General features: G+C 39.1%; 1 long non-coding RNA gene across 2 annotated transcripts; it reads right to left on the reverse strand.

Annotated features, from left to right (window-relative positions):
• Positions 1-3,893: 3,893 nt before the first annotated feature.
• On the reverse strand, positions 3,894-27,870 carry LOC308562293. 2 transcript variants are annotated; one of them, XR_013999603.1, is made up of 3 exons: positions 27,566-27,870; positions 20,767-20,938; positions 3,894-6,438 (listed from the first exon to the last, which is right to left on the reverse strand). It is a non-coding gene; the product is annotated as an uncharacterized lncRNA (long non-coding RNA). The 2 variants fall into 2 exon arrangements; XR_013999604.1 differs by lacking the exon at positions 3,894-6,438 and adding an exon at positions 20,249-20,643 and having other exon boundaries at positions 27,566-27,733.
• Positions 27,871-27,882: the final 12 nt, after the last annotated feature.

The raw sequence follows: 27,882 nt of genomic DNA on the forward strand, positions 1-27,882 counted from the left end.
CTGACTGGAGGCCTTTGATTGTATTTTGTGACTCTCCTGGTGGAAAAAAATAGGAACTTTGAAATAAGATACTGTGATATTGTTATTTATAAAAAATATATATTTGGTCTTTATCCCTATTTCTATTTCACAGAACTCCTAAAACTCTTGGAATTTCTTAAGTGATAAGATCACTGGGAGCTTTTTTTAAATAGTATTTGGTCTTTTATCCTGGGTTCCTGAAACAGCTCCAGAGACATAAAGGTAAATTGAATGCCTTGTTATTCATAACAATCCCCTTTCAACCACACCTCAGTTTATGTTAGTAAGGTGACTTTTGGAAAACCTCTAAGGATGAGGGTTGGTTGCCTGGGCAACCAACCATGATTAGAAGGATGGGACTTTCAGGATCCTAAATCTCCAGGAAGGGGAGAGGGGCTGGAGGTTGAATCAATCACCAATGGCCAATGATTTAACCAATCCTGCCAATGTAACGAAGCCTCCATAAAACACCAAAAGGACAGGTTTTGGAGAACTTCAGGGATGATCATCACATGAAGGTGCTGGGAGAATGGCATACCCAGAGAGGGCATGGAAGCTTTGAGCCCCTTCCAACATACCTTGTTCTATGCATTCTTCCATCTGGCTCTTCCTGAATCTTATCTTCTTATAATAAACCAGTAATCTAGTAAATACTGTTTTCCTGAGTTTTGTGAGCCGCTCTGGTAAATTATTCAAACCTAAGGAGGTGGTAGTGGGAATTTCCAATTTATAGTTGGTCAGTCGGAAGCATAGGTGGCAACCTGGACTTGTGGCGTGTGTGTGTGTGTGTGTGTGTGTGTGTGTGTGTGTGTGCACGCGAGTGTCAGGGATTCAGTCTTGTTGGGCTGAGCCTTGTTGAAATAAATGTCTAGGCCCAAGATGGAGCCACTCCTGCCTGAGTGTCACATCAGCAAACCAAAGCTTAGATAACTTTCGAGTCCCTGTATATGCCCTGCTTGACCAGAATCACAGCATATCCAGCCAGGCAATCCCCAACTGCCCAGACTCTGTATTGATTTCCTTGTTCTAAATGAGGTTAGATATGCAACCTCAGTCAATCAACTTAAGTCAACTATTTTTTTCTTGTTTCCTGATTGACCTGCTATCCTTGCAAGGAAATCTCGACCTTCAAGCCAATCATGCCTTGTTTCCATGTTGCTGCTTCTAACATTGTATAAAACTCACCTGTTGCCCAAATATCCCTTGGGAAGAGTGCTCCTCTGCTTGTGAGGCACCATACTTTCCCGTCCTTAGATCATTTCCCTCAGAATAAAGGACATCAAATTGGTTACTAAATTGTTTTACTTTTGTTGTTGGACAGCCCTTAGCCTGTGGATCTGATGCTATCTCCGACACTCAGCTGGTATCCCAGAATTGCTCTGTGTGTGGAAATCCAGACATCTGGTATCAGAAGTGAGACAGTATTGGGGTTGGGAGGAAAAGGGGGACATCTGTAATACTTTCAACAATAAAGATACATTAAAAAACAAAAAGAAGTGAGACAGTACTGTCAAAGAGTATTGAGAGTGGGGGAGACACATGGGAGTGTGGCTTTTTTCTTTACAGATACATATGGGTTTAAGCCCTCTCTGCTGTTTCCTGACTTAGTGACTTAGGATAAGTTGCTTAAACCCTCTGAACCTCAGTTTCCTCCTTTGTAGACTGTGGATACTAATACCTGTTTCATAGGGTGGTTCTGAGAAATCAGAATCCACATGTGACAATGAGCCATAAGTAATAAGTACTTAATAAATGGGAAGTCCTTCAAGTCCCCCTTCCTTCATAAATTTTCTTTCGTCTTCCCAAACTGAAGTGGTTACTCTCTGTCTGAACTGTCATACAAATTACTGCTAAGACAATTGGTTTGAGTATTAACTAAGTCCTGCGGGGCGATAACTTCTGTTGCTGTCTTAGACTATTTAAAACACTTACCTATTTAACTTTCCAGTTAGGTTATAAGCAACTTGCAATCTGCACTATGTAGCAGTCTCTTGCCCATATGTTTGGAAAGAACACCCAGGGCAGAACTTTCTCTTCTTCAGGGATAGTTAACACCACTTAATATGCTAAGTAAACAGCAGCCATTCTCAACTATGAGGCTCCCAATAGAAACACACAGAGGAAGCCTATATACCCCTGCATTTCAAAGGATTGTAGGGGTCACTGTGAACCAGAACACAGACCCTTATTGCTACTCTGACATGGATGTGGTTAGTATCAACTCTGAGATTCCCAGTAAATGCAGGAGCGACCTGCTTAGCACCCCCTCCCGAGGTGGTCCTGGGCCGCTGTTCCTTTTGCTCCAATTTATAAAGATGGCCTCTGCCTTGGTTCCTGTTGCAAAAGTTGTTTTCCTGGTATTCTGGAATTTCCTGGTATTCAAAGCATTTCATATCAAGAATGGCATAATTTATTGTTCTAGGCAGGACCTTGTTGAGGATGAAAGGGGGCGCTATTTATACTTATGTCAAGACCACAAGCTCCGCGCAGTACTGTTTCAGGCTAACCACCAATACTTTTCCTGGCACTGGAGCGTTGTCTGGCATTTGCCTGTTTTCTCCTTGAGGCCCAAGAGCCTGTCCCTGAAACCCAGGCTGATTGGTGAGTGGAGGTTGCCACCAAACACCAGATCTCCCAGACACAGATTGCTTTACCCGAGGGCGCTGTTCTTTGCCCTCCTGGCTGGACTTCTCTTGTAGGCTTCGTCAGGCTCCCACTCCTTCTGAGGGTAGTGAATTTGGCTGAGTTCCAAGATTAGTGCCGTTTTACTCTGAGAAAATAGCCATGCTTCCTGTGACGGAGCAAGTGCTGCTGTTAATCCAATTATCTGGTTAAAGTACAAGCAGTTCTCAAGTAACGGAACAGAGATACAGGGTGCTTTGCACTCACAGGACTTTGCCATTCCCACTTGTGTTGTAATCTACAGCACTCCCAGCCCGGCACAAAATAGGTCATTAGGTCAGAATGCTTTTTGGAGTTCCGTGTTGTCACCTTGGTGGTGACTCCCAAGCAGCTCTCCTCCCACCCCAGCTTATCTCCTGGGGGTCTCTCGGTCTCTCTGCCAAGTCATTAACTTTAGTTTCTCTGACTCCTATTCTGAAGCACCACCTGACACCAAAATACGCCCCACCCAAGACATCTCTGCCTACCATTATAATTTTTCCTTTAGTTAAAAGTACTTTCCATAGAAAGCCATGTTTAAAATGCACATTGACTTGATGGGAAAGACTGTCAATGAGGACACCTAGAATGTCATCGCTTTGGTGTTATCACAATACTGATACTTCAAAAGGCAGCACCTTTAAGGTGAGGGTCCCTAGACCCATTTGCCAAAGGGCTATCAGTATAATTTCATCTCCTTGAGGGTATTTCTGGTAAGTAGGAGGACAAGATTAGAAAAATCCAGTAAAAAAAAATCTTCCTTGAAGTAAATTCAGTTCCCCTTTCCCTCTGTTTGGTGATCTCTCCACTTCTGGAAACTCAGGTAAATTCAATTCAACAAGCAATTGTTGAGGCCAACTTTCTACATGTATTGTACCAGGCACTGGTGATACCAAGAAGTATCAGACATAATCCTGGCTTCAAGAAACTCAGAACCTGGTGGACCACTCAAGAAAGAATTATGTATTCTGCAGAACTTATCTGCCTCTACTCAGTCAAAATTTCAGCCCCCACAAGTTGTTTTTATTTCATTAAAAATTACACACACACACAGATAAGAAAAATAAAAGAATCACACTAAAAATGATCTATCCCCCAAGTATATTTACTGAGAAAGGATAGACTATCTATGCCTCTTTCAAGGAAAATTTCTCAGTAGATTGCAAGTGCATTCTAATTCTTTATGTCTTCTAGAGGTTTTTTATTTTTTTGGTTGTTGAGTCTCTGCATAAAGTAGCTTAAATACAACTAGGTTCACATTTATAGTAAACCCCCACTGCATAATTTCCTCCTACCTCTTTCCGAAGCCGGAAAAAAGACAAAGAGAGCAGTATAGAGTGTCACAGCTGTTTTCAGAAAGCTGAAAAGCTGCCACCTGCGAGACAGATGCACTCACTCTGCTTTTCTTCAAAGAAAAAAAATGAGCCTGAGTAAGCACCAATGGGCGCATTCAGAAGGAACATAAGCGAAAGCCTTCTAATTACTGTTTCCTAAAAATAGAATGGGCCGCCTTGACAAGCAGCGAATTCTTCTTACTAGCTTTAAACAAGGCAGAAGCTAGACAACCTCTTGAAAGACGTGCTATAAAGATGAAGATACCTATATATTTCTTACAAGGCCTGCGTGGCCTGCACTCAAGGAAGGAAGGGGCCGCGGAAAGATGCCGGGCCACTTTGAACCCAGCTGAATCTTTTGAAGAGTTTTTTTGGCTGTCCTCTAAAATACCGAGTATGAAAAAATAAAATAAAATACTGAGTATGGAATACTCATTGAATGAACTCTTTCTCTTGGGACTGGAGGGAACTTGATAAAACACAACGTTATCTATGTGATTACCCAGGTTAGGAAACTCTCAAGGAGGTATTCACACTAGGATTGCTGATTGGAGCCACAGGCTTTGCCAACTTAGAAACTCACATCTGCTTGAGGAGTGGCACACTTTAGGCTGAAGCGTTGTTGCTTTAAAAAAAAGAGACAGAATCTGGGACATTATTCAAGCATTTAGAACAAAGTTTAAGCCCAAACTGGGATCCGTGCCTGAGTATTCATCAACTTCGCAAACGAAAACAAAATAAAATTGAAAACAATCTGTTGAGATGAAGTAAGGAAAAGAGTCATAGGTTCACTGACATGTTTGTGCAGATGCACTTTTTAATAATGTTGTTGCTTGTAATGTGCCATTGATGACAATTTAGACACAAGTTTGAAACCAACTGGACATTTTCTTCACAAGTGCTTTAATCAGGACTGTATCATTAATTTTAAAAAACTGTTTGGATACTGTACAGCTTCTCAAGCATTTTCTTGGCTCACTGTCTGGAAAACTAGCATTCTCAGACCCAGAATTCTAAGTTATAAAGAAATATTTCTCCTAATATGAGTTGTTACAACCCATACTTGTATCAGTTCTAGAGTTGGTTCATCTATATAACAACTGTTCTTTTATGTATCCTAAAGAAATCATAAGAATAGTTTAGTTACTAAACCTATATTCTCTGCAGGCATTGCTCTTTATATGTATTAACTCACTTAAGAAAATGTGCTTCAGAGGTGAAAATTTAAAGACAAAGATAGACCTTTTTCTTGTATAAGCAGTCCTTGTGCCAGTGATACATATGGCAGAAGTGATCTTTGGTTTTTTTATTTTGTCTTTATTTGTCTTTATTTGTGTGTGTGTGTTTCTCAAGGGGGTTGTCACAGTTCACTTTACTTGAGACTAATCCCAGAAGCTTCAGAAAAGAAAGTTTGTCTAAGACCCACTACATCAGAATTTCTGGGGGCAGGGCCCAGGAGGCTAAATTTTTAACGAGTACCCTTGGTAATTCTTATCAATATTAAAGTTTGAAAATCAATGCTGCAATCCCTCTTGAATTACCTAAAGTACTGGGAGCCCTTCTTTTGCTTCCTCCTTTGGGAGCCCTGCCCCTCTCGGGGCATTCCTCTTGTTTTTCCCTCCTTTTCACTGTGCCACTGACATTTCTACTCAGTTTCAGGTAAAAGGGAAAACCTGAATCATCCTGAGAAAACATATTTGGAGCCCTCTTCCTGTATTTTTTAAAAAAAGTTGTATATTGGGGAAGAGGCAGAATAGAGAATGCACACCCTAGGCATAGATGGCTCTTGTTAATGAGGTTGAGTTCAATGAAAGAAACCGAATGTCTAACAATCACTATAGCACATACGTATGTCCTTAAGATTCGGACCTAGCCAATTTTATTTCTTGCAGACTTACAAAACCAAACACTGGAAGTCTCTTGGTTTTTCAGATTTTCCCACCTCTCATAAAATATACTTATTTAATATATTGTTGTTTTTGAAAAGTAATATATGTTTATGATGAAAAATTAGAATAGTATAAAAGGATAAACAGTGAAAAATAAAGTGCCTCTCACAGTAGCTCCAACCAATGACACACCACCGTGGCCAATTTATACTCCAGAGGTAGTCTGGGCATACCAAGCACATAAATGTATATAAAACCCCACTTTCGTACACAAATAGGAGCATGCTGTACACAACATTGTACATCTTGCTTTATTCCTTGAACAATAGCTCTTCCAGATTGTTGCAAATTAGCACCTCATTCATGTTAACAGCATATCCAATATGTTAGAATAATGGAGTTCTGGTTCCACTTTTTTTACTTCATGGGCCATAAGGTATCTTGCGAAGAAACTGAGATCTCCTTGATTACTGTGATCACTCTGTTTCCAGGCTTTCCCGACTACACTTCCTTCAAGGTATGCTCCAATGTAACTGCAATAAAATAGCTGAGGGTTATTATTATTTTTAATATGTTTTTATTGATTTCAGAGAGAGGAAGGGAGAGGGAGAGAAACATCAATAATGAGAGTCACTGATCGGCTGCCTCCTGCACGACCCCGACTGGGCACGGAGCCTGCAACCCAGGCAAGTGCCCATGATCGGGAATCGAATCATGAACTCCTGGTTCATGGGTCGAGCTCAATCACTGAGCCACGCCAGCCAGGCTAGCTGAGGATTATTTAACCCCACTCTATTATTTGAATTCATCCTAGGTAGATCTTAGGTTCAGTCAATAATATTGCACAGCTTACAAGTAAAAGAAAGGTTAAAGGGATAGTATTTGCTAACACAGTGTTTTGCAACTGCAGGTCGTGACCGATGGGTAAATTGTGAAATCAATTTGGTGGGTTTAAAATCTAGCACACATTAGAAGGAAAGGAAAGTAGGCTAGAAAATATGTGTAGCACCTATAGAAAAGGTAAGTATTGTTTTATGAAACATTTGTTTCAATTTTACAAGTACGTGTGTACTGGTTTCTCATATAAAATATATCCTTAACTGAAGTCACAGCAAAAACAAATTTGAAAATCACTGTCCCCAAGTGTACTCCTTGGGAAAATAAGTCCTTTAAATCTTAAGAAAATGTAGGAGGTTTACGGTGTTAAAAGATAACTGGGGCATATTGAAAACGTGAAGTTTACTTGAGCAAAAATGGATTGGAACAGAGCCAGAAGTGGTTAAGAGCGCTAATCTGACAGGAGCCAGGGGAAAGAAAGACTTACATAGAGAAAGTGTGGAAGCAAAGAAAGGAAATTGATTGACTATAGCTTAAAGCCTAGGTGGCTGTTTGCAACTGGTTGTCCTTAGGTTTCTATTTCCTAACTGAGGCATTTACAAGCTGAGATTTGGTTTGTTTAGTGGGCCCACAAGGATTAGAGTCACCTGTCTAATGGTCTCTTTGTTTAACTAATTTAACAATGGTCAAATACATTTGGCAGAGTTTGGTTTGCCTTTTGGAGGTTCGAAACTCACGTTAGTATATTAAAAACCCTGTAAAGTCTTGCCTTGAAGAAACTTGTTTAACTGAACATTTTTCAAAGGTTGGCTGCAGAACTTTTTCTGTATTCCAGAGATAACCTCTATTACCATCCTCCAGCACTGGTGTTGGGAGCAGCACATTCATCTGTGCTGACGGCCTCTGGTTTCTGTTGGTGAGTTGTCATCCCTGAGGGTGCTAACTCCAGTCCCCGAGTTTGATCTACTCCAATCTAACCCAGATTATTACAAAGAGAGGAGTATGCGTTGTGTACATGGAGAGGAGTGCAGGCCACTGACATTAAGGAAACACAGCGTATGTCAGTCTCAGTCTGGTACTCAGGGTCAAATTGCTCCGCCATGCCTTGCTTTTGATCACTTGTTTAAACCCCAGGGTTTCTTTCAGGTCTGTGGCTAAGACCTCTTTTCAAGCTTCGTCCAATCCAGGCATGCAAAGGTAACTAACCTGGGGCCAGTGTGTGAGACCCCAGGGCCTTCCCTTGATAATTCTTTCTGCAGCTCCTCTAAGTATTACATAAGGAGCTCCGAATTAACAGTCTTAACATCTAGGAATGACTCGGTAACTAATTGAATGAGATATTGTAACGCTGGACCAGTTACTTAACTCTTCCATGTCTCCAGTTACTGTATCTAAAAGGAGGTTGTACACTGATTTTGGAGATCCCATCCTGCAACAGTTATTTGGGTCTTTAATCTGGTGTTCTTGATTTTAAAGTAATCCTAAAAATTTTTCCCTCCAGCTTTTCCTCTCTTCCTCCTTTCTTGACTTACTTTCCTAGTTTTTTGAGGGTCTGCTCTTTGCCAAGCATCGTATCAACTGCTGGTGAGATGATGGTGAACAAATAATGTTTACATCTGTCCTCAGTAATCACCTGCTTGGACAAAAATGGTGATTCCAAACTCTGTCTGATCTCGGCCAAAGAGCATTTTGATAAGGGCTGTCTTTTACCTGATCACTATCATTACTACAGAAAACATTTCTTCATTTCCTAGAAACATCTCCGCTCAAAAAATGTGACTCATATTTATATTAGAAAATAGATAATGCCAGTTTCCAGTTTCCTGCTTCCACAAAAAATACCCCCCTTTGTCCCCTTGGAGAAGAACCATGATATCATTAAGTGTTGTCCCCATACAACAGCTGGCCAAGGTCCATATTATTCATTCTCTGAATAAGTCCCCTCCGGTGGAATTCTCTGTTCAGGCAAGAACCACTTCTGAGCAGCTGACACGCTGCTTTAAAACTGAGTTAAATGAAAGTAGTTACTGATGCTAATACAATTATTCCTTAAGAAGAGTGGAATATCCATGTTAAACCTAAATATCAACTATACTGAGATGGATTCAAAATTAAATGCCCCATAAACTTTTAACTGAATATTCTGTTAGTTTTCTTAAACACACACACATAAACAAAAACAAAAAACACAAACAAGCAAAGCACACTGGCTTTCTATTTAACAACATCCAGGCATATTTTTGGAGTGTCTGCTACATGCATGGTGGTCACTGTCAAACTTGTTTTTTGTTTTTCAATTTCTATTTGTTAAGTGACCCAGGAAAAGTATACTCTCCAGATGATGGAAGATAATAGTTGTATTGTACTTTGTACTGGTCAGATCACATCTGGAACACTGTGTTCAATGCTAAGCACTGCATTTTCAGAGGAACACAGACAAATGAAAGTATTCTCAGAGAAGTGATGAAAAAATAGAGAGGGAACTTAAAACCATGCAAAAACGGAACTGCTAAAGAGAGTATGTATTTTTAGACCAGAGAAGAGCAGATTGTAAGGGCACCCAATAGCTAGGTAGCTCTCTTCAAACATGTAAAAGTAGGTAGTATTCTTATTGTATATTGCCCTGGAAAGCAAAATGCAGACAAAAGGTTGAAATCATACAGAACCTTGATTCAGCTCAACCCAAGGTGTAGATTAAACCTTTGCTTTGGTACCACTTGATCATTAGACGTAACCAAGCAGTGGCTAGACTATCACTTGGCTGGAATATTGTAGCTTTTGCTTCCATTTCAAATATTAGATTTTATGTCCCTTCTTGCCTTTTGGTCAATGTAAAACCCAGAATTTTATGAAAAATTAGGTCACACTGTATAATTCTACAATTCAAAAAGTTTCCATTTGAAAACTTTAGCTGGCACAATTTGATACAGAACCGAGGTCTTCACTGGAACCACATTTCTTTCAGCTCTAAACTGAGTGCCAAGTTGCACCTGATGTCATTCATAGTTCTGATGTATACTTCCAAACATAAGTAGTATGAAATATCTCATATTATGACCTAAAGGACATAATTTGAAGACATGAATAAGTTGCAGAGCCAGAAAAGTAGCCTTTCAGCTTTTCAAAAACTGAAATTTCAAGAGTATTTTCTTAAAATAGATTGAGCTCAACTTGCCCTGCAATTTTCTGGAAGAGAACCTGTTATCAATTGTCAGAGAATCATCCCAGCAAGTGCTCCCTAACGTTCAGAAGTGGGATGAAAATCACATCCCTTGCATGTTACATCCTGTGTGTGGGCAGTGTGCCTCTACAAAGTGCCACTCATTGATGCATTGTTCTGAGTGAGGGATGGGGGCCTCGGTGACAGGGCAAAGCCAATGAATGCACAGAGGGCGAGGAGGGGGAGGAGGGAAACACACGACAGAGGGCGGAGCTCCTCTAAAGAGGGGGAGGAGGGACTGGCAGTGTCACTGCAAGCAGGGGTTGCCCCATTCAGCAGAACCGTTAAGATTATGCACACGTGAATGCAAGGAGACTGGAAAGAGTAAGTCTCCCTTCCTTTCCAGAGGACACTTCGAGGGATGACAGGAGAATTGCATACTCCGAGATTTCAATCCATTGGTGTTGAAGAATAGAGAAGTCCACAGATTCTGATGATGGTAAAAAACCACTATTTTATATTTGAATACTATCTTATATTCAAATTTCATTCACGTTATGCGACCAAGTAAAACAGTGTAAAAACTTTAAAATATTCTTGAAATGTTTGGAGTCCCAAACCTGCTTAATGACCACCAAATTCAGGGTATCCAATGTTTTTATAAGGCCAGTGAATTTAGTGGGTTATCAGTGATGATTTCTGCATTTCATTTTTGCAGTAACTGAAACAAAGATCATTTCCCGTATTTCACTTTTTGGCTGACTGTGTAGCTTGGAAGTTAGAGTTAGTTTTCTGGTGCATGATATTGTCCAGGGGGAAATTTGACCAGGTAATTGATGCAATTGCTTAAAAGCATGAACAGCAGGTCCAGGATGCATTTTATAAGTTTATTCTGGCTTATTCTAATAAATCTTATCGTTTTAAGGCCTGTGCCAGTGAATTCTCAAACTAAAGCAGAAATGTACTATTGAGTACTATTTTTCAAATTAATATTCTTTATATCTGTGGTATTTCTCAGGAAATGTCAATTCTATTATTTCTCAAATACATCATTAAGATTTGATTCAGATCCATTTAGGAGGTATTTATCCAGGAGAAAATACAAATATAAGCTATGGCATTATAAAAAGTCTTGGCAATAGAAAAGGGGCATAGCATTTAATAGATAAGACTATGGAGTTCGAGCCTGACTGCCAGAGGTTAAATTCTAACTCTACCACTTACTACATTGGATGTTGTGGGTGAGCTAATTAATTTCTCTGTGCCTTGGTTTCCTCAATTGTGGAGATAATAATAGCACCCACTTCTTAAAGTTGTGCATTAATGAATTAATACATGTAGAGCACTCCAAACAACGTCTAGCCTTTGGTAAATGCTCTATAAGTGCCAGCTATCATTATTCAGGGATTTCTACTTGGAGATCTAAGAATTAAGCAAACATTTCTTTAACCTTACCATATATTTTGAAATATCAGGAAAGAACTTTAGATCCTAGACCTTTTTAGAAATTATACTTTTAGTGTTTCAGAATTCAAACCAATGGGCAATATAAACATAATGTTTGAATATTTAAAATGATTTTCATTTTAAAAAATGAGATAATTTAGGCATATGTAGATTAAGGGACTTACTGGAGATGGAAAGAGGAAGGCTATTCTAAGGGATTTTGTTTTCTTTTTTATGGAGTCATTTAAAAAAAAAAAATATATATATATATAATTTAATGATTTCAGAGTGAGGAAGCTAGAGGGACAGAGAGATAGAAACAGCAATGAGTGAGAAACATCAACTGACTGCTTTCTGCATGCCCCCTACTGGGGATCAAGCCTGTAACAGGAGCATGTGTCCTGACTGAAAACGGAACACCCGCGACCTCCTGGTGCATGGACAACACTCAACCGAGCCACACAGGCCAGGTGGGATCTTGTTTTCTGATAATCTCTAAAGCACTGCATAAACATGCAAACCATAATCTGCAAGCAAAAATAAATACCCAGAGCCAACTTTGGATCACAGATACTACTAACACATTTGTACCCTTGGTGTTTTTATAAACACAGCTTTAAATGTAAGATCAAAGTCCAGCGTGAGTTTGCATGAGTGAGTTGAGTCATCTTACCTTCTGGAAAATGTACGCTTTTGTTTTTTTTATACCAGCAGCATTAAGACATTATTTATACATAGGCAAGGTAAAATGATTAACTGGGGAAAGCAATCCACATAATTCAAACCAAATGACCGCCTTTGGTCTGAATTATCCAAATAACTATGACTAAATTGTTTTTTCTTTGTTTTATTTTGTTTGCTTCCTTTTGGAAACTGTGGGATCAGTTGGAAAAGCAGACGAAGAATAAAATTATCCAAACAGTGTTCTCAATTTTCTACCCAGGGACAGTCAGTTTTGACCCTTAAAATAGATATGAAGTGCTATGTGTTTTGCCCAAAAATAAGAACCTAGTTCCTGTTACTTTCTGTTATAGTATAAGTTCTATTTAAGTTTTATGTTTTAAAAATATTGACACTATTCAGATGTTTACTTTAAGCTAGTATCAGCCCAAACCTACATTTGCAGTGTCACTACTGCCTGTCAGCAGAAAGCAAGGCTAGTACATTAATTTCTAAATGCTGTCTAGGAGAAAAGTGGGTTCAGACATGAGACATGAGAGAGCACCCAATGTTTTTTTGTTTTTTTATTTAACAATATTTATTTAAATTTTATTATTTTTAAATTTAAATCATTTTTATTTTTCAACTACAGTTGACATACAATATTATGTTAGTGTCAGGTGTACACCCCAGTGATTAGACATTATATAACTTACTAAGTGATCATCCCAATAAATCTAGTACCTATCTGACACCATGCATAGTTATTAGAATATTACTGACTATATTCCCTGTGCTGTACATCACATCTCCATGACTATTCTGTAACAACCAATTTGTACTTCTTAATCCCTTCACCCTTTTCACCCATTACCCTAACCCGCCTCCCATCTGGCAACCGTGAAAATGTTCTCTGTATATATGAGTATGTTTCTGTTCTGCTTCTTTATTTTTTTAGATTCAATTTTTAAAAAATATATATCTTTACTGATTTCAGAGAGAGGAAAGGAGAGGGAGAGAGAGAAACATCAATGATGAGAGAGTCATTGATCGGCTGCCTCCTGCACGCCCCCGACTGGGGATCGAGCCCACAACCCGGCCATGTGCCCTGACTGGGAACTGAACTGTGATCACCTGGATCCTAGGCTGACGCTCAACCACTGAACTATGCCCGGCCGGGCTAAATTCAATTTTTGATAGGTATGTATTTATTGCTATTTTATTGTTTATATTTGTTATCTTTCCTTCTCCTCTTCCTCCTCCTCTTTCTAAAAGAAGACCCTTTAACATTTCATGTCACACTGGTCTGGTGGTGATGAACTCCTTTAGCTTTGCCTTGTCTGGGAAGCTCTATATCTGTCCTTCAATTCTAAATGATAGCTTTGCTGAGTAAAGCAATCTTGGTTGTAGGTCCTTGCTTTTCCTCACTTTGAATATTTCTTACCCCTCCCTTCTGGCCTGCAAAGTTTCTGTCGAAAAATCAGCTGACAGCCGTATGGGTGCTCCCTTGTAGGTAACTAACTGCTTTTCTCTTGCTGCTTTTAAGATCTTCTCTTTGTCTTTAATCTTTGGCATTTTAATTATGATGTGTCTTGGTGGGGGCCTCTTTGGGTTTATCTTGTTTGAGACTCTGTGCTTCCTGGACTTTTAAGTCTATTTCCTTCACCAGGTTAGGGAAGTTTTCTGCCATTATTTTTTCAAATAGGTTTTCAACTTCTTGCTGTCTCTTTTCTCCTTCTGGCACCCCCATGACGCGAATGTTGATATGCTTGAAGTTGGTACACTCCTTACACTGTCTTCATTTATTTGGATTCTTTTTTTCCTTTCTGCTGTTCTGATTTGGTGTTATTTACTCTCTCATATTCCAAATCACTGACTTGATTCTTGGCTTCATCTACTCTACTGTTGACTCCATGTGAATGATTCTTCATTTCAGTCAGTGTATTCTTCATTTTTGACTGGTTCTTTTTTATGGTTTCCATGTCTTTTCTTATGCTGTTGAAGTTCACTGAGCATCCTTATAACCAGTGTCTTGAACTCTGCATCTAGTAGATGGCTTGTCTCCATTTTGTTTAGTCCTTTCTCTGGAGTTTTGTCCTGTTCTTTCATTTGGGACATGTTTCTTTGTCTCCTCATTTTGTCAGCCTCCCTATGTTTGTTTTTATGTATTAGGTAGAGCTGCTACATCTCCTGGGCCTGGTAGAGTATGTGTCCCAAAGGGTTCAGTGGCACAGCCTTCTGGATCACCCAAGATGGGCACTCCATTTGTGCCCCCTTGTCTCCATGTATACCCTCCTGTTGTAGTTGAGCCTTGATTGCTCTTGGCATGTCAACGGGAGGGATTTACCTCTAGGCCAATCTGCTGCAAGGACTGGTAGTGACCACCGACCACTGAACACCATGGAGGATCTGCTGTGCAGGGGCCCATCCCACAGAGAAGGACTTACTTCAGTGGGCCTCTGGTGTCTGCTGAGTTCATCCCTTGAGGGTGTTGCTGTGGAGGTGGCTGAATGGTATTTTGATTTGGTCTGAAGCTGTCCATCAGGTCTGATGGCTCTGGGGCCTTCTGGGAGGTGCAGGCCAAGGTCAGCCGCTGCCTTTGTTCTGTCCAGGGCCACCCAGCTTGAGCCACAAAGTGATCTCCAGCTTCCTGCTATTTGTTTTGGGCTTGGAGTTGCCCAGGAGAGGCCAAGCAGGGAACCACGGCTGGCTGCTGCTAGTGCCAGCCCTGGGATCACTTAGTGAGGTATGGGGAAGGCTGAGGTGAGATGCTGCGTATTTGGAGATTTTAGGAAAGTTTGAAGCATGAGCTAAGACAGGTTATTCATATGGAAAAGGCACTGGAAACAGCTTGGGTGGGCCTGTAAATTTGGTGGGGTGGGAGAGGACCTGATATTCTAATGTGTGTGACTTGGGTTCAGTCTAAAATGTAAACCAAAGAATCACCAATAAATATGAAACTAATAGTGAGTTCTTACATGTAGAAATGAAGTAGCTGAAACAAAATCAAATACTAGTTGTCACTTCATAAAAATACTAGAAATCTCTTGAAAGTATCTGTCACCATATTTGACGTGAACTAAACTATTAACTACCTGATCTCCCAGTGCGTGGGATGAAGCTCAATCAACTGAGCTGCACTGGCCAGGCTGACACAAAAACTCTCAATAAAGTATTAGTAAATCAAATCCAACAATATATAAAAAGGATAGCATATCATGATCAAGCAGCATTTTATCCTGGAATGCAAACTGATGTAATATTTGAAAATCAATCCATACAATTCCTCATAGTGACTGAATAGAGAATAAAAGTAACGTCATTTCAATAAATGCAGAAGTCTTAGACAAATTTCAATACCCATTCATCATTAAGTTAACATCTGAATCATGAACGTGATGAAATATTGAATGGTTTCCTAAAGTTCAGTTCCAAGTAAAGGACATCCTCTTTTATTACTTTTATTCAGTCTTGTGATGAAGGTCTTAGTGCAATAAGGAAAGAAAAATATGGCATAAAAGTCAGAAAGGAGTAATGCTGTCTTTATTTCCAGATGATGTGATTTTACTTATGAAATGCTAGAAAAACAATTGCTAGAAATAATTAATAAACTTAGCAAGGCCATAAGGTACAAGGTCAGTATACAAAAGTCAATTATATTTTTATATGCTAGAAGAAAACAATTGGACATTGAAAAACAAAAGATCCAATTTACATTACTACAAAACACTAAATACCTAGGAATAAATTGAACAAGAGATGTGCAATATCTTCTCACCGAAAACTACAGAACACTGCTGAGAGAAATTAAAGACCTAAGTAAATGTGAAATTTACTATGTTCATGGATTAGAACACTCAATATTGTTAAGATCTCAATTCTCCCAGATTGATCTATAGATGCAGCTGCAACTATTTGAAAAATAATCTCAAAAGAAATCTTTTTGCCTGAATCTCTAAGTGGCTATGCCTTTGCAATGGTTTGTCTTCTTCTGTATTCCACATTTCTGTCTTGCTACTCTCCTCTACTCTGCTTCACAATTCTGAGGAAAGATGACATAGGAGATACTAGTGAAGTAGACCTGTGTGTTGACGGGTTTAAGTATGTTTCAGAACCATGGAGAGCAGCCCACATGGTTCAAACTTCCAACAGTCATGATCTGATTTTGGCAGGTCTTTGTTGGCCCTGTTCTAAAGCCTCGAGTTTAGAGCAATGCCTAAACATATAAAAAGTAGTTAATAAATATTTGTTGAATGAAATGAAATTACATGGATTCTCCATTGTGGAATCAATTTGTGCAGGACTACGAACACTTCTTGTAGCTCTTGATACATGCCGCCAAATTGCTTTTCAAAAGTGGGACATTAATTTACACAGCCTCCAAGTAAAACTTCTTTGATTTTCTCTTTATAGCCTTCACTCATTTTTCTTTTTTATTAAAGTATATTTGACTTACAATATTATATTAGTTTCAGGTGTACAGCAGTGATTCGACATTCATATTCCTTATGATGTGATTACCACAGTAATTCTAGTAACCATCGGTCACTGTACAGAATTATGGTAATATTGACTACATTCCCAATGCTGTGTATTACATCTACATGACTTATTTTTTATAACTGGTGATTTGTACCTCTTATTCTCCTTCACTTTTTTTTTTTTTTTACCAATTCCCCTACCTAGCTGCCCTCCGGCAACCATCAGTTTGTTCTCTGTACCTACGAGTCCGTTTCTGTCTTATTTGTTCATTTGGGTTTTTTATTACACATTTAAGTGAAATCATACTGTGTTTGTCTTTTTCTGTCTGACTTATTTCACTTAGTATAATACCCTCTACGTCCATCCATGTTGTCACAAATCGCAAGATTTCATTATTCTTGTGGCCGAGTAATATTCCATTGTATATCTATACCACCTCTTTCTTTATCCATTTGTCTAACAATAGACACCTAGGTTGCTTCCGTATCTTGGCTATTGTAAATATTCTGCAGTGAACATGAGGATGCATATATCTTCTTGAATTAGCTTTTTCCTCCCCCCTCCTTTGGATAAATACCCAGAAGTGGAATTGCTGGGCCATATGGTAGTTATATTTTTAATTTTTTGAAATGTTTTTTGCTTCACTCATTTATCTTATGTGGGTGATAAAATGAGTACCTACATGTTCTGAAAAAACTTAAAATTTAGGTGGGGAAGAGATGAGGAAACAAGTGATTATATTACAATGAGATATTCTATATTAAGGTATGCTATGAGACTTGTAGGGGAACCTCTTACAACTAGAGTTGAAGGTCAAAAAATTCTTTCTTATGAGAAGGTAAAATTTGAGCTCAATGTTGAAAGAATAAGAAGTAATCAGGTGAAAACAGGATGATGCACAAGTGGTGGTGGGATTAAAGGAAAGATTTATAATACGTTTCATTGCCTGAGCTTCCATAATACTTTTTATTGTATGTGACTGTTTGCCACTGACCACTGAAGCAAGAATGGGCTCTTAAGGGTGTGTGTGTGTGTGTGTGTGTGTGTAAGAAAGGAGGAAGAGAGAGAAGCACATGAAAAAGCCTAGATTCTATAACAGAAAAGAGGCTGGGGGGAAAACCCTGACTTACAAAGGAAGGAGCTTTGGCACTAGCATTTCCATTTCTGTTTGTATCAAGCCCAGCTGTATTTTTTAGTTTCTGCCCTTGGATTTTATGAAAAGTCTATATTGTAACAATTCCTCCTGCATTATACTTGAGTTATTTTCAGGGGTCTCAATTTTTTGTAACTAAAGCCTTAGGGAAATTGATAGATTTAAGAAAATGCAAGTGTTTCAAATACAGTTTTCATATAAATGGAATCATACGTGGTTCTTTGTGACTGGTTTCTTTCCCTTAGCCTGTTTTCAAGGTCCATCCATACTGTAGCATGTATCAGTACTTAATTTCTTGTTATTGACAGATGATATTCTATTGCATGGCTATATCATATGCAAGTTTTTGTGCAGACATTTGTTTCCACTCTCTTAGGGGTAAAATTGCTGCTGCATCATATGGTAATTCTATGTTTAATAGTTTGAAAAACTCTTTTAACAGTTTAGAAAACACCCTTTCTCCCAAAACTTTACATTCCCATTAGCAGTCTATGAAGGTTGGCATTTCTCCATGTCCTCGTCATATTTGCTATTCTTTGTCTTTTTTATTGTAGTCATCGTAGTGGGTGTGGTGTTTTATTATGGTTTTCATTTCCCTGATAGTTAATGATGTTGAACCTCTTTTTATCTTCTTCAAGAACAATTTTTTCATCTTATTGCTTATTTGTATATCTTTTTTTTCTCTTGAGAACCATTTGTTCATATGCTTTGCCCATTGTTTTTTTTTAACCAAAGTTTTTTAACTTTGATAATATGTTTTCTTCTTTTGTGAAATGACTTTCTGTCACTTGCGTATTTTTATATGTTTTGTTTGCCTGTCATGGTTTGCATTTTTTGAATCTTGTTTAAGAAATCCCTACTTTTCTTTATGAAAGGGAGGCAGTCTAGTCTAGCGTAATGTTTTAAAACAGGAACTCAAGAGGCAGATCGCCTGAGTTCAAATCACAGATCTTATACTTAGTGGCTCTGTGGTCTGGGGCAATTTAAGTAACCTGTTTTCCTTAGTTTCCTCATCTTTAAAATGGGAATATTAATAGTACCTAGTTTACAGGGCTGTTATGAGGCATAAGTGAGTTAATATATGTAAAATGTTTAAAATCATACCAGGTACACAATAAGCAACAAGTGTTTGCTATTATTATTTGCATCTTTATTTTACCTGACCTGATTTTTTATGTTGTGACACAGCAAACTAATTTTTGTTCCATAGAGAAAACTAATTATTAAAAAGTACAATTTATTGAATAATCCATTCTTTCTACATTGCTTTGTTTACCTTTCAAGTTGGTCTATCCCACAGCCCTCTATTCTATTGCTTTAGCCCATTTGTCAATCCTGTCTTTTAATAACAGTATTATAACTTTAATATGTCTTGTTTGCTAGTAGGATAAATCCTTCTACTTTTTAAACCATCTTCAAAATTACCTTAACTATTCTTAGAAGTTTGCTCTTAAATATGGGTTTTAGAATTAGTTTGTCAAATTCTATAAAATCTCTGTGGGTATTATGATTGGAATTGCATTGAATCTCTAGATTAATTTTGGAGTTGATATCTTTATGATGTCGCTGTCACTTTTAGTTAGGATTCTGGCATGTATATGTCTAGCTGACAAAACCCAAGTCAAATAATGATGTCTTAGCTATAAGAGAAGTTGAAATTTTGAGCTCTGCTTTCTAGTTTTGGGAGGGCAATTGAAGAGAAGATGGACAGCCCTATAAATATGATGAAGGCACATTATATGTTTAGCCCACTACATCATTTCTAAATATGTTTATAGCTGTTCCTTCTTACCTGTGGTTTCACTTTTCATGGTTCCAGTTACCCCCCGTCAACTCCAGTCCAAAAACATTAAATGGAAGATTCCAGAAATAAGCAATTCATAAGTAACAAGAAACAAAAAGGTCACTATATAATACTAAAGGGATCGATCCAACAAGAGGCTATAACCCTGATAAACATATATGTGCCCAGTATAGGAGCACCTAAATTTACAAAAACACTTCTAGAGGACTGAGTGGATAAAAAAAGCTGTGGCACATTTACACCATGGAATACTATGCAGCTGTAAAAAAGAAGGATCTCTTATCCTTTGGCACAGCATGGAGGGACCTGGAGAGTATTATGCTAAGTGAAACAAGCCAGTCAGAGAAAGACAAGTACCACATGATCTCACTCATATGTGGAAAGTAATAAACAAAATAAACTGATGAACAAAATAGATCCAGAGACATAGAAGCATGGATCAGACTGAGGGATTTCAGAGGGAAGGTGGGGAAGAAGTAGTGGGTGTGGAGAGATTAATCAAAGAACTTATATGTTTATAAGTACAACGCATGGACACAGACATTGGTATGGAAAAGGCCTGGGGGTGGGATGGATGCGGGGTGGAGGGGATCAATGGGGGATAAAGGGGGACATCTGTAATACTTCTGACAATAAAGGTAAATAAAAATTTTTTAAAAATTGTGCCCCATTATGATTAGTGTGATAAAATCTCTATCCTACCCCATCCTGCCTGAGATGTGTATCATCCCTTTGTCCAGCACTAGTTACTTCGTAGCCCTCTTGGTTATCAGATGGACTGCAATCAGTGTTCAAGTATGGCACAATGCCTATGTCATTCACCTCATTTCATCTCATCACACAGGCACTGCATTATCTCACATCATCACAAGAAGGATGTGAGTACAGTACAATAAGGTATTTTGAAAGACAGACAATATTTCCATAACTTTTATTAGTATATTGTTATAATTATTCTATTTTATTATTAGTTATTATTAATCTCTTACTGTGCCTAATTTATAAACTTTATCATAGGTATGTATAGGAAGAAAACATAATATATACAGGGTTCAGTATTATCTATTTCAGGCATCCACTGGGGTTCTTGGAACATATCTTTTGTGCATAAGGGGGAATTACTGTAGTTCTGCTTCTTCCTTTTGAAATCCTACAAATTTTGTTTCTTTTTCTTCTCTAGCTCCTTTTAGAGGAAGCTAGAAAAGTTTAAACAGAAACAGTGATAACAGACATTGTTGTTTCATTCTGATTTTAAAGGGAATGATTCTTACATTTTACCGTTAGCTATAATACTATGGATTTTGCTACATAATCTTTACCTGGTTAAGAGTTTCCTTTTATTTCTGTTTACTTTTTTTCTTGAGATGCTGCCGAGGTGTGGACCCAGAGTTCAAGCACAGATGAACATCAGATCCCGATCTCACACTTCTGCTAGTGTGATCGTTACAGAAAAATGAAGAATTCAGAAACCGATCATAAGCTCAAGAAGAGCTGCAAAAACAGAAACAAAAATTCAAAGACCTTGGAAGGAACTCTCCAACGACATCAAACCAAGGAACATGGACTTGCAGGTTACTCATAAATCCCAGGACCTTCTCCACCACACCCCAAGCAGGTGGAGGGCTATCCCCACCAACAGCAGCTCCACCAGCACCAGCTCTCCTCACAGGAACTGCTCCTCCTCCTCCAACTCCTTCCCCCTAGGAAGCGGCATACCACCCCACCCCACCCCCCCTGCTCAGGGATCTGCTGCTCCAGGACCACCACCTGCTGTCTTAGGAAATGAGGCAGTAATAAATGTATAAACCTGAAAAAATAAGGGTATAAATAATGATTAAATACTTGTATATATGGTGAAATGATCACTACAATAAATCTAGTTAATATTTGCAAGTTGCTAAGAAAATAGGTCTTAAAAGTTCTTATCACAAGAAAAAAATTGTAGATATGTACGGTAAAGGATGTTAACTAGACTTTGCCCATTTTCAGTTGGGTTACCTGTCCTTTTTGTCATTGAATTGTAAGTTTTTCACGTATACTAGCTTTTCCCCTTTGTGTATCTACATTTTTGGTATCCAAATCCTGTTTTTGGCAGTACATTTATCAGATTTTGATGAAGTTGTATTAGATATGATTTGCAAAAATTTTCTTCAATTCTGTGGGTTCTTTTCACTTTCTTAATATTGCCCTTGGAAGTACAGTTTTTAAAATTTGATTAGGTCCAGTTTATCTTTTTTTATTGTTGTTGCTTGTGCTTTTGCTGTTATATCTAAGAAACCATTGCCTAATTCCAGGTCATGACGATTTACACTTATTTTTATTCTAGGCGTTTTATAGTTTTAGCTTTTCCATGTAGGTCTTAAGACTAATTAAAAAAAAAAAATTATTTATTTAAATTCTCACCAGAGGATCCCCCCCCCCCCATTGCTTTTTAGAGAGTGGAAGGAAGAGAGAAACTCAATGTGAGAGAGACTGGTTGCCTCCACAACTGAGGTACATGCCCTTAGCTAGAATCAAACATGAGACCCTTCAGAGGGCTGACGCTCTAACCACTGAGCCAAACAGGGTAGGGCAGTCTCACTCGGACTAATTTTGAGTTAATTTTTATATATGGTGTGAGGTAAGGGCCTAACTTAATTTTTTTATAGGGAGCTATCCAGTTGACCCAGCATCATTTGTTGAAGAGGTGGTTTTTCCTCCTCTGTCTTGCTGCCCTTTAAAAAAATCAATTGCCCTTAAATGTGCAGGTTTATTTTTGGACTCTCGATTCTATTCCATTGATCTTTATGTCTATTCTGATGTTTTGCCACACTGTCTTGGTTATTGTAGCTTTGTAGTAAGTTTGTAATTAATTTGTGTGACTCCTCCAACTTTGTTTTTTTTAAAAAATATATCTTTACTGACTTCAGGGAGAAGAAAGGAGGAGAGAGAGAGATAGAAACATCAATGATGAGAGAGTCATTGATCAGCTGCGGCCCGCAACCCGGGCATGTGCCCTGACTGGGAATGGAACCCTGATCACCTGGATCCTAGGTCGACACTCAACCGCTGAGCCACGCCCGGCTGGGCCAACTTCGTTCTTCTTAAAGACTGTTTTGGTTATTCTAGTTTCCTTGAATTTTGACAGATTTTAGGATCAGCTTGTCAATTTCTACAAAGAAGCCAGCTGGGATTTTAATATGACTCTGGTGATGAATTTGGAGAGTATTGCCATCTTAAATTAATGATGTTAAGTCTTCTGATCCAGGAACATGAGATGTCATTCCATGTGTTTAGGTCTTTTAAAATATTTTTCAAATTGCATATATTTTTTAAACTTGCATAGCCAGTTAGCTTTAAAAAAAAGTACATAGCTTTTGGGGACTGAGTAGCAGCTATAACTCTTTCTTCTATTTTTATATAGATAAAATCATTTTAATGTTAGAATTAAAAATATTTATAAAGAAATAGTCATTAAAACAATACCTGTTACTCTAAGTAATTTCTGAAATTAGAAGAAACAAATAACAAATTTTAGTTAATATATAAACTGGGGAAGTATAATGAAAAGTGCTTGAGTTTGGAAGTCAGGAAATTGGGAATCTTTTACTAGCTGTGTGCCTAGCTAGGCATATAACCTTCAGAAAAATTTTACCTCTCTAGGACTGTTTCCTCACATATAAAATGATATTGTAATTTTTCCTAAATAGGAAATCATGGGTCTATGCTACCAATCTACAATATGGCATGTAACAATATTTATTTTTAGACTAAATCTTGAGGAATAAAACATTTATAAAATTGTTTGGAGTTGAGATGTTCAATATTTCTATGCACCCCTCCCCCATCTTAGAGGCATAAAGGAGAAAATATTTATATAAGATTTTTACTTACTGCAGATTAAATTAGAGAAAGTTGTATATGGAGCTTAAATACCTATAAGTATAAAATAGAATTATGAACTTTAAAATGCAAAATTATGGTTATGATTCATTCTTAATATAATTGAGAAGTAGATGCCATCTATTGTAGTCAGAATATTAATGTTAATAAGTAGTCTTAAAACATCCAGTACAGTAAATAAAATTTAAAGAAGTGTGGGTCAATATGTAGATTATATATTTAAACTTTTTTTTTAGTGTTTTAAGTAGCATAACATAAAATTTTTCAGCTTAAGAAACTTTCATGTGCAAATTTTCTGTGCAAACCCTGACCTCCAATGCTCTGATATACAAAGTGAGGACTATGTACCCAGTAATTACAATTGTTTTTATTGCATTTTAAAGCCAGTACTCAATAGCACCATCTACTGTTAACATAGTGAAATTTAATAATAGTGGAAAGAATGTTACATTATTAGATCTTCACACTGAAACAAGTACAAGAAATATTCTAGTCCCAACTTTCTAAGTTTACAAATAAAGAATAGGAGGCTCAGAAAAGATAAGTAACTTTTCAAGTCACAGATATGTTGCTAAGATGATATATACTAGTGCAAACTAAAACTTCTGTAGGTGCTTTCAATGCAAGGAAACATGGAAATGCAATTTATCCTAGTGACGAAGTCTCTAGGGTTAAAAATCAAGCTGGCTGTTTATGGCTTCAGTGCTGATTATCTTTGAGCAAGTTAACTGCTTTGTGCTTCTGTTTCTACATCTGAAAGTTGGTGACACGTGTTTTTCAGGGTTTGCGTAAGAAACAGAAGTAGTACACAATGTATGTAAAGCACCATGCTTTATATATGACCAGAAATGGTGACATCATTTTTATTCACAAGTGGTAGAACTGCATTTGAATCCAGATGTTTCTTATTTCAATGTCTGTGTTGTTTAAAATTGACCACACCAGCAATCAGAAGAGACTGGCCTTATTATATGTACAAAATAAAACAATTCATGAACATTTGATAACACAGTGTATCAAAATATAAGCCCACTGGCATAGCATAAGTTCTATAGGATTCTTTAATTTTGGGTAAAGAAGGAAACTGGGTCTCATCTTCAGTAGTTGGAAAACAGGTCCTTAATTTCTTGTCTTATTATTTAGTCCAGCAAGCTTCCTTTCTTTTTAGTGATAGACTCTGTCCTGTCCTCTTGGCTTTGAGGGTGTGCACATTGCCAAGGCCTGGCCAATCATAGCACCTCGTTTTTCCTGGACACAGTGAATGGTTCAGAGGACATGTGATGCAAAAAGAGCTAGTGTCTGGAAGGGTCAGAGAAACGTGAGAAGTGTGATATCTTTGACCCCATGCAAATACCTTCTGCAAGGTACCTGATTCTTAATAAAATGCAATGGAGACCCTTGACTGTTATCCCATATTCATTTTTCTCCTCTTCAGCAGCAACAGAACCCATGAACCTATGTTTTTTCAGTCTCCTTTGGAGATATGTGTGACCAATAGACTCACTGGGGCCTTTGAGATGTGAGTTAAACTGTTGAATGCCATTTCTACAGTTTGATCTTAAACCATTAGTCACATGCTTCTCTATTCTCTATTCCTGGAAAGCAAATGTGTCAGTGACTTAGCTTCAATCTTTAGATGAGAACACCACCTTAGAAAATCAACATCTTAGATAAACTAGGAAAGAAATAGGTTTTTACAGTGAAGTCACTAACTGTAAACACTGTGGATGTGGTGTTAGACTGTAAAGTCAAAGCAGAAGACCATTAAGTTCAGTCATAAAGAGGAATGAAGTACTGATTCATATTACAACATGGAGGAACCTTGAACACAACATAAAATCACATATTGTATGATTCTATTTATATGAAATGCCCAGAATAGGTAAATCTATAGAGACAGTAAATTAGTGATTGCCAGGGGCTGGAAGTTTGGTGGGGTAGAGAGTGACTGGTAATGGGTACCAGGCTTCTTTGGTGGTGATGAAAATGTACTGGAATTAGACAATAGTAAAGGCTGTACAACTTTCTGACTATACTAAAAACCACTGAATTGTATACTTTAAAGGGGTGAATTTTATGGCATGTGAATTATATATAAAAAAAATCCATTTACGCTAAATTGCCCTTGAAAGTCCTTCTTAAAGAGTCTAATACAGCTAGTTTTACCTTTAGTGTAAAAAATAAATCGCCTTAATTTTTGAGTTGAGTACTAGTTGAGTATGCTTGCATTTAGGAACTGTGTTACTAAACATATATATTTTAACTCATCATATTTAGTTGTATGAGATTCTTACATTAAAAAATGCAAGGGAATGACATCAAAGGTATTCAAAAGGGAATACATGTACCCCTGGGGATATAAAAAAATTTCCAAGAGGTGCTCAGGCATGGATAGTTTTAAGAAAATTAATTTTCATATCCTCAACGTGCAGGTATTATCTTTTCTAAATTGATCTGTGGCTAAAGCTGCCATGTCATTATGTCCTATAGTCCTTTCCTACCTCCCATTTCTCAATTTACAGAAGAAAGTCATACCTCTCACATGTCATAAATTCTTACCATGGTAAAAACCTCACGGTGCCAAACAATCAGACAATTTGAGTTACTGAGGTTGGGGAACCCTCCTTTACATCAAGGCACCATAAACCGTGACGGAGTATTGCATTTTTCCTTGCCTTATACTTTTGGCGTATAATTCAGAAGGAATTCAAACAATTGAGTGACGCTATAGTAAGATTCATTTCATTCACTTCTACTTATGTTGTAGGCTGAGGGAATGGCACTGGGCGTTAGTCCTGTGGGGTCAGACTGGACTTGGGTTCAGCAACCTCGGTACTGGGTTCTGGCTAGGAAAGAATTTAGAGCCAAGACCCAAACTATAAGAGAACATTTATTTAATTAATCACAGAAGTAGAAAAAGTCATTCCTAGAAGAGATGGGCTTAGGAAAGTTATAGAGGCAAAGGAATGGCCCTTGGAGATTGGGAGGGAGGAAGCTAATACTAATAAGTGGAGCCTGGGGAGGGGAGAAGGGAAGGAGAAGGGAAGGGGAAGGGGAAGGGGAAGGGGAAGGGGAAGGGGAAGGGGAAGGGGAAGGGGAAGGGGAAGGGGAAGGGAGGGGGAGGGGGAGGGGGAGGAGAAGGGGAGGGAAGGGGAGGGGAGGGGAGGGGAGGGGAGGGGAGGGGAGGGGAGGGGAGGGGAGGGGAGGGGAGGGAAGGGAAGGGAAGGGAAGGGAAGGGAAGGGAAGGGAAGGGAAGGGAAGGGAAGGGAAGGGAAGGGAAGGGGAAGGGAAAGGATGTGTCGCTCAAGTGGGAGAGTGCACTTGGTCTTAGGGACTAAGGGTTTTAAGGGAAGAGATTTTAGGGGAACTCCCAGGGGAAGATCTTAATAGAATATTTAGCAGTTTTCCAGGTGTGTCCTTTCAGGGTTGTGGTCTCCACTGATTGGTTGGTGTCATTACCCAATGCAGGGTCCCAAGGTGGCTGGTTTTGGTGCTTTTCTAGGCCTGGAGCCGAAATACAACTGAGGCCTAGATATTATCTCTAGGGAGGAAAGGTCAGGGGGTCCAAACCATAAGACCAATGACATGCTAGGGGAGGCAAGGCCACCCTGGGGCGAGGGCCCACCCTACAGTTGTCCTTTGCTAGGCATCCAGGGCTTTCCATCCTGGTGACCTTCTGTACCTGGCCCATTGTCCCTGCTCTGCGTACATCTGTCGGATAAGTGCATATTACACTTATGTAGAGGAACAATCTATAAAAATGAAAGCTAGGAATGGAAGCCAGTTCAGGAGTCCCTAAGTACCTAATTGCTGGCTTCCTGCCCTTCTATCACTATGAAGCAAACGCTGGAGCAGAGGGTTAAAAGGAACTAGCTGTAGACCAACGACTCTGGCAGGCACACCCTTTCCTTGCGACCAACAAAAACGCAGTAGCATAGGCGTTTCCCTAACAGTCATGTTAACTGCAGGACACACAGCGCAAATTTCTGTTCACTGGTTGAGTGCACCTTGGCGACAGTTTGTTTCTGAAGGCAGTCTGTGTTCAAACGATACACTGCCTGTTCACGCCAGCTCCAGAGGAACCCCAAGCACCGGGGCTGGGCGTGGGTGGGGGTGGGGGAGGACCCGCAGCACTCTCTTCAAGGAGCAGGTGCTCCTCGAGGCTCCACCGGGAGCTTGGGAAGGGGAGGGCGGGGCGCGTAGGCAAGAAGCGGCGCGAAGAGCCGCAGCATTTACCTCGTTTCCCAGAGAGCCTTTGAGGTCCCAACGAGGCCGGGCGGAAGGCGAGCGGGCGCCGTTACCACCAGAACAGCGTTGATCTTGACCGTGGGCCCGCTCAGGACCCCTCGCACCTCGCTGGGCTTTCCCAAGAACCTGAGCGAAAACCAGGTGTAACATCCGGTACCTCCCACGCCTGGCTCCGTCCACCACGCCCATAGCCCCGCCCAAGTCCCGCCTAGTGGGAGGGGGGTTACCCGTCACCCCACTTCCGGTGCCAGCGTCCCAATCGGCCTCGACCGCTCTTCACTTCCCTCTCCTCCGCTCCTTTTCCC

Source organism: Miniopterus schreibersii (genome assembly GCF_964146895.1).
Source record: "Miniopterus schreibersii genome assembly, chromosome: 10".
NCBI lineage: Eukaryota > Metazoa > Chordata > Mammalia > Chiroptera > Miniopteridae > Miniopterus > Miniopterus schreibersii.